Consider the following 8,351-nt stretch of genomic DNA (forward strand, 5'->3'; position numbering starts at 1 on the left):
TAGCTAGCAGTTTGTCAGTTTTATCTTTTCAAAAACAAACTTTTTGTTTCACTGATCCTTTGTATCTTTTTTAGACTCTATTTTGCTTATTTCTGTTTAATCTTCATTATTTCTTTCCCACTACTAACTCAGGGTTTGGTTTGTTCTTACTTTCTTAGCTCTTTGAGACGTATTGTTACATTGTTAATTTGAAGTTTTTCTACTTCTTTGATGTAGGTGTTTATTGCTATAAACTCTCTTAGCACTGCTTTTGCTGTATCCTATTAATTTTGGTATGTTGTGCTTCTGTTGTCATTGTTTCCTTAATTTCTTCATTGACCTAGGGGTCATTCAGGAGCTTTTTGTTTAAATTCCATGTATTCGTATAGTTTCCAAAGTTTTCTTGTTACTGATTTCTAGTTTTATTCCACTGAGGTCTGAGAAGATACTTGATATGATTTAGATTTTAAAAATTTTTTGATACTTGTTTTGTGGGCTAACATGTAGTTTATCCTGGAGAATGTTCCATGTGCTGATAAGATGGATGAAATGTCCTATAAATGTCTGTTAGGTCCATTTGGTCTATAGTGCAGATTAAATTTGATTTTTTTTTAATTTATTTTCTGCTAGGTGATCTGTTCAGTGCTGAAAGTGGGGTGTTAAAGTCCTCACCTATTTTTTTTTTTTTTTTTTTTTTTGAGACAGAGCCTCGCTCTGTCACCCAGGCTGGAGTGCAGTGGCCAGATCTCAGCTCACTGCAAGCTCCGCCTCCCGGGTTCACGCCATTCTCCTGCCTCAGCCTCCCGAGTAGCTGGGACTACAGGCGCCCGCCACCTCGCCCGGCTAGTTTTTTGTATTTTTTTAGTAGAGACGGGGTTTCACCGTGTTAGCCAGGATGGTCTCGATCTCCTGACCTCGTGATCCACCCGTCTCGGCCTCCCAAAGTGCTGGGATTACAGGCTTGAGCCACCGCGCCCGGCCGTCCTCACCTATTATTATGTTATGCTTTATCTCTCTAACTCTAATAATATTTGCTTTATATATCTGAGTACTTCAGTGTTGGGTGCATATATATTTACATTTGTAATATCCTGTTGCTAAATTGATCCTTTGTCATTATATAATGACCTTCTTTGTCTCTTTTTATGTTTTTTGACTTAATGTCTATTTTGTCTGATATAAGTATAGCCATTTCTACACAATTTTGGTTTCCATTTGTGTGTAATATCTTTTTCCATCCCTTTACTTTTAGTTTATGTCTTAAGAGGCAAAATGAGTTTCTTGTAGGCAGCATATAGTTGGGTCTTGTTGTTGCTTTTAATCCATTCAGCCAATCTATATCTTTTAGTTGGGGAATTTAAACCATTTACATTGAAGGTTGTTAGTGACATGTGAGGACTTACTCCTGTTATTTTGTTGAATTTTTTTCTGATTTTTTAAATATCCTTTGTTTCTTTCTTCCTCTTTTACTTCCAGTTTTTGTTGTTGTTGTTGTTGTTGTTGTTGTTGTTGTTGTAGTTGTTTCCTGCCATTGGAGGAAGCAGCCTGAGTCCCTTACCTGATACAGATGCCAGTGTCATGTTTCTTGAACAGCTTGCTGAACCAAGAGCCAAATAAACCTCTTTTCTTTATAAATTATTCAGCCTCAAGTATTTCTTTATAGCTGCACAAATGGACTAAGACAGGCTCTCTTAAGCATTTATTTTAACACTGGTCTAATGATGATGAATTCCCTCAGTTTTTGCTTGTCTGGGAAAGACTTTATTTCTTCTTCAGTTTTGAAGGATAGGTTTGTTGCATGTAGTATTCTTGGCTGACAGGTTTTTTTTTCCTGCACTTTGAATATATCATTCCAGTTTCTACTGGATTTATGTAAGGTTTTTGTTAAGAAATCTGTTGTTAGTCTGATAAGGATAATTTTATGTGAGACTTGACACTTTTCTCTTGTTTTTAGAAATCTTTGTCTTTTTCTGACAGTTCGATGATAATGTGTCTTGGGAAGAGATTTTTGAGTTGAATCTATTTAAGAATTTTTGAGCTTCCTGTATCCAGATGTCTATATCTATTACAGATATTTTCAGATATTATTTCATTATATAGGTTCTCTGTATTTTGCTCATCTTTTCTCCTCCAAATCATGCCACATTTGAATAGTCACTTTACAGTGTCCCATATCTTATATAGACTTTCTTCTTCTTTTTTAAAAGTTCTTTTTCTTTGTCTGGTTTATTTCTATAAACCTGTTTTCAATGTCAAAAATTCTTTCTTCTGCTTGACTTCATCTATTGTTGAGCTCTCAGGTGCATTTTAAAAATTTCATTGATTAAATTATTCAGTTCCAGGATTTCTGTTAAGCTTTTTTATAACTTTTTTTGAATTTCTCATCTAGATCATGACTTTTTGAAGTTTACATACGTAATAATATGACATATCTATGTGTAACATTGCTAGGACCATTGAAGAAACTATACAATGATGTTCAACATTTTCCCCTTCCCATCTGGACTTCAAATTAAGGGTGATAGCATGAGGAAATGGAGCCAGAAACACAGAAATTATATACAAGTAACAGCCAAGGAGTCTAGGGGCCAGAGACTCCAGGGATACTGCTCTCTTCATTCCTTCCTCACCAACTTTCTCCTGTCCAATCTGAATGACAGCCTGACAATTGAATGGCCAGTCAGAAGAGAAGTACATACATACCTTATCCTCCTATATGCACATCAGTAAGTTCATCAGTCATTCTCATTGGGCCAAATGTTTAGCATATTGGAATTTGTGATATAAGAGGGCAAGGGAGGATTACAGAATCTTGCTGTCTTGAATAGTTAGTTCTCACCCTGGCCTTCTCTGTTACAACTAGCAGGTTGTATTCAGTAAGATTCAGTCCAAGCTGGTGAACTAGACTGTAGATGCTGGTCACTTTCAAGTCCTTTCCTCCTCCTGTTCATGAATCACCATCATTGCTGCTTCTCCACATCACACAAGAGCTGGGTTGCCGAGTTCTGGGAAGGCAGAGATTTCTCAGTCTTCCTCATCTCCCTAAACACTCTCCCCAGCTTCCTCCAAGGTGAATCATCTCCTAAGTACCTCCTCATCCAGCTCCACTGTAGTACTAAGCCCCAAAGGCTAGTTCAGTTTATTCCTTTTCTTCCTCTTTCCCCACAATACACCTGGTGTCATATTATATCTGACTGCATATGCATACGTGATTGAGCATGTCTTCCCAGGTGCACAGTTCTGCTGCCAGAGCAGCTTTTAAGAACCTAAGGCCCCAATGTAGACTGGAAAAGTGGGCTGCATCAGAGGCAAGAAGCTTCCATGGCTAGCTGCTGCTGCTTCTTTTTTTTTTTTTTTTTTTTTTTTTTTGACCCTCAAGACCATGCCCTACATGAGGTTCAGGTTCACTTGCCTGAATTTGTAATTCCCAAATCTCAACTTTCTCTCTCGTCATATAGCCCTCAAATGGTTCCCCTGTGTAATACTTTTGCAGTATTTCATAGCACCACAGTATTACTTCATCACCTGTTGCTTTCCTCACTTTTAATTTTACAATGAGCAATACAGAGTTTTTCTGCTGGAAGTTATAGGGCTTTAGAATCAGAATCAATCTTGTATATATTTAACTATATTTTAGTGATGAGGAAATCAAAATCCAGAGAGGCTAAATGACTTAAAGGTTATACATGAGCTCTGCTAAGACAAAGTAGAACTAGAACCCAGATGCCTTGACTCCTAAACCAGTGCTTTTCCCGTTATCCCACAATACTTTCAAAAGCAACATACTGGAAGAGAGTGAGAGAAAAAGTACCCATTTTCTGTGAGTAATATTCATCAATCTTTAAATTATTTAAGAGCCAGGGCAAACTGCAAGAGATTCTAAGTAAAGGGGACTAAGTGGGCACTGTAGTTTTAGGCAAGCAAGTCTGTCTTTCTTTTTAAGGATTTTCTAAACCTGCCATAATGGAAACATGAAGCAATAGCAGCATAAGGGACAAAACACGTAGAAGCACAAAAACATGTCTCATTTAATCTACCTTTCTCAGCTACGTCAGGTTAGCTTTTGGATGTAAAACCTGCCATATTATTCCCAAGGCTCAGCTTAATCAATTTTGGGATATTCTCCTCCAAAAGGAGAAATCACATCTCTCCAGTTTCTCACAAAAGAGAAAGCATTTGCAACATTATCCAATCTTAGTCTTTCCTATTTCTGGGCCCTACCTGTACTATAGGGAGGATGTAGGATTCTCAATTTAACCAAAGAAATGGACTCAGAGCCCCCCCTTAACTTACATTACCTTCTCAGCAGCCACTAGGAGAATCAATCATTTCTGCCTAGAAACTGAGATCTGACTAGGTGCCCATTTCATCCCTGCCTATAATACATAAACATCCAGTGGGGTGAGGAGTAGGAGGAGAGGGCAGCCTGGGTTACCCTGTAAGCTTGCTGGTGATAACCAAGCACTTTCTCTGGGGCAGAATGTGGTCACTAGTCACCAGATTCTTTTTTGGTTCTGCACTTGGCAGCTGCTTATTCTTCATCTTGGCTTTGGCCATGTTGTAGTCTCCTGAGACAAAGTGCCTTTCCCTTTCTGTGATCTCTTCATGAGGAAGTCGGAGCCTCTGGGCTCTTGTCCTAGGCTTGGGTATTTGGACTTTAGCTTTGGCTCCTCAACTCTCTCAGAGAGAGTATCTTCTTTATCCTGCATCTTCGTTTCTCCTTGCTGGTCTTCTCCACAGGGTTCTGTCTTTCTTGTTACTGGGATGTGGTGGGACTGAGTCTGTGGAGTGTAGGAGGGCCCAGAAAGTCAACCTGACAAGGGAAAGGGGAAGGGAAACGGGGACAACCTATGCTGCTGCTTTGGCTCCTGTCACTAAGGTTGCTCAGTCAAAATAGCCATAAATTGTTTTTCTGATTTATTTGTATTGTTTATCTGTATTCTCTTGCATCTCACTTAGTTTCTTTAATAAATTATTTTGAATAATTTTCCAGGCATTTCATAGATATTCTTTTCTTTGGGATCTTTTACTGGAGAAGTGTTGTTTTTCATTTGAGGCATCATGTTTCCTTGCTTTTATATATTTCTTGTGTCCTTATGTTGATATCTGTGCATTTGGTATGACTTACTCCTTTGAATTTTATGGATTGGCTTTTGTACAGAAAGACTTTTTTCTATAGATGTATCTATAGCATTGGTTGGGTAGGATGACTTGGCTTTGATTCTGAGTGGCTGCAGTAGTATAGTGTCTGTATAATTTTTTCTGCTATAATCAGTGTATGTGAGTTCCTCAGTGGCTTAGGTTGCAGTTGTTAGCAGTCTATGGTGAGGTTTTGCACAGGACAGGGATGACAGGAGGGCCAGTCCTTGGATATCAGTGGTGGCAGCAGCTAGCTGGGTGTGCAGGTCTTCAGGTCCCTAAGTAGTGTGTGTGCCAGCAATGGTGGGCCTAGGCAGACCAGTCCTTGGGCGTCCAAGTAGCTTGCTTGGGTGCTGGCAGTGGTGGGCCAGGTGGGCCTTTTGTTCCTGGATGGCATGCATGGCATTGGTGGTGGTAATTGTGGCAGCAGGCCAACCTGAGTGGCATGCACAGGTGCCAGCAGTGGTGGTGGTAGGTTGGCTGAGCTGGTCACCAGGCCCCAGGGAGGTTCATGCGGGTGCTGGTAGTGTGGGCGGAGTGGCCTCATTTCTTATGTCCCTAGACAGTGCACGTGTGCACTGGTGGCAGCAGGCAGGGCAGGCCTACTCCCAGGCCCCAAGGCAGCATGCACAGACAGCAGTGGTGATGGAGTGGGACTGTCCTCAGGACCCCCAGTAATGTGTGCAGGTACTGAAGGCCACAAGTAGGGCAGATTGATCCCTGGGCACCTGGATGACATGCTCATTCATGCCAGTACCCAGGTCCCCTGAAGACGTGAGCAGTGGCCTTGCTGCTAGAGGAAGGGAGGTTGCTTACAGTGGTAGCAGCAGCCCTGGGCATGCAGCTGTCAGGCTCTGGGAGGTGTATGCTTTAGCTCCCCTTGTCCCAGTGACAGCCTCCTTGTTGCATTTCACCTCCTCTTCTTTGGGGTCTAGGATATTGTGTGGCTGGAGTGCTAGGCAACGTGCTGTACTGCTGGGTCCAGTTGACATCATAACACTACAACCCTCCGAGGGTTGGCAGTGGGGCTCCAGGGTTGTGAAGATGCAGGTAGAGCAAGATGTAGTTAGGTGGAAGGTGGGGTCTCATAATGGTGCTGTGCTGCAGTTGCCTGGGTCTCGATAGTGTGTGGGACCCAATGCAAAGTCCATCTCTGGAACCAAGCCCTTGCATGGACTCCAGGCAACTCCCTATATTAGTCTTGGGACCCATGTGGGCTGAGAGGCTCTCCCTTGGCTGGATTGCAGGAGGTTGCATGGGAATGTGGCTCACTGGGGATATTTTGCTTACGTTTTCCCCTCAATGAGGAGTTCCTCCTGGCTCCAAGCCAATACTGACTAGGCTGACTGCTTTGATTCTCTATCCTTTGGTGCTTCAGAGGTTTCCTTGCTGAATTCCTATGTTCTGTCTTAGAAGCTCCATTCAACACGGGGCTATCTACTTGCTCTTTTGTCCTTCTTTGTGGAGCAGGTGAGTGCTGGGTACCTTTAGTCAGCCATTTCGAAGCTATCTAAATTGAAATATTTCATAGATGCCATGCAATCAGTGATATCTTTAATAAATGCCTGAAATTCTATTAAAATCATGGAATACGTTTGTTGTATACAAAGGTACAATGATTATGTAGTTCTGATAATAGTTCATATTGTTTATTATATTTTCTTTATATGGTTTTAAGGTATGAGTAATTTCTTGATTACTCATACTCTTTCCAGATTACTCTTTCTAGATTACTCAAGAAATTAATTTCTTGAAATAAATTATTTACATTCTTAAATAAGGAGATATTCTTAGATGAAATGTCTTTCTTTCTAAGCCACATAATTTTTGTAACTTTAAGAATATAAAGAATATTTTCTTGAGCTATTTTTCATAATTACTTACTCTCAGTAGTATAGAAAAATTATAAATTATAATTAAAATTTATCTTTACATTGAATTCTTAGTCATGCATAGACTCCATGTCACCTTTTAGAATTAGAAAGGGGAGATTTAAATAGTATAGACTATTAAATTCACAAAGTAATCACATGAGGGGGATCTAAAAAATGTCTGTAGTCTAAAGTCTTGTTCTTTACAATGTAGTAAAAATATATGAAATACAAATTTGGCTCTGAACTTTAAACTTGAAGAACTCTACAAACAGTACAGGAAATGTGTTTTGAAAAATAGCCAGAAATCAAAGGTCAATTTAATATGCCTAACAAAATGAGAGATTACCAAAAGTGGTTTTCTTTTTTATTCCTTCCTTTTTTTATTGAAGGAAAGCATTCTATCTGTAAATGTCATTCTCCTTAAAATACTCAAAATAATTTCCAAAAGAATAAATCTTTTATTGAGATTTTTACACTGCTTATCAGAAAGTTTTCATTCTCTCTACCTCACTTACTTTTGACATTATAAATGTGTATCTCTTGAAAAGCATCTTTTATTAAATAAATATTTACATGTGACTCAGTCTACTACTAGTCCAGGCAGTATGGATTTAAAGGTGAGAAGACACAGTCTTGATTCATAAGGAGCAATGGGCATTTCCTAATGATTTAACAAGTTTAAGAATCATTATTTTAGAAAGACAACAAATATTTTCAGTCTAATGCCATGTGAAAACAAATTGTATTTTATCGCTGATTTAACATGGGAGGGTGTATGTGTCAGTTATGTGTGTGTGTCAGTTACATATTATTATATAACAAATTTTAGTGGCCCAAAAAATGTACCATATTTCATAAGGCTTGACAGGTTCATCTGGATTGTTTTAGTCTATTTACTCTTTGTCTCAGCTGAGGCTGCAGACATCCGCAGATCTGACTGGGTTCCACCATCCAATATAATTCATACACATGACTGGCAGTTAGCATTGGCTTGTAGTTTCTTCTTCTCATGACTTCTCAACTTGGCTTAGACTTCTAAGAATGTGGCAACTGGGTTCCAAAATAAAGTATTTCAAGCAATGAAGGCAAACACTGTAAATCCCTTGAGACTTAGTGCCAGAAGTTACATAGTATTTCTTGTACTGCATTCTATTAATGGAAACATATTACAGGGATAGCCAGGTTACTGAGAGGAGAAGTAGAATCCAGCCTTAATAGAAGGAGGAATCAAATAATTTACAGCCATCTTCAAATAACTACAGGGGAAAAGTCTCCATGTTTGGTGAGAAATTGACACGGTACCCTATAAACTGTTTCAGACTCTGCCATTACTTAAATGATTATTTGCTTCTTCTAAAC

General features: G+C 39.4%; 1 pseudogene; it reads right to left on the reverse strand.

Annotated features, from left to right (window-relative positions):
* Window positions 1–4,410: 4,410 nt before the first annotated feature.
* On the reverse strand, window positions 4,411–5,665 carry LOC126932295 (alpha-endosulfine-like; annotated as a pseudogene).
* Between the last annotated feature and the right edge of the window lie 2,686 nt (window positions 5,666–8,351).

Source organism: Macaca thibetana, chromosome 12, assembly GCF_024542745.1.
Source record: "Macaca thibetana thibetana isolate TM-01 chromosome 12, ASM2454274v1, whole genome shotgun sequence".
Lineage (NCBI taxonomy): Eukaryota > Metazoa > Chordata > Mammalia > Primates > Cercopithecidae > Macaca > Macaca thibetana.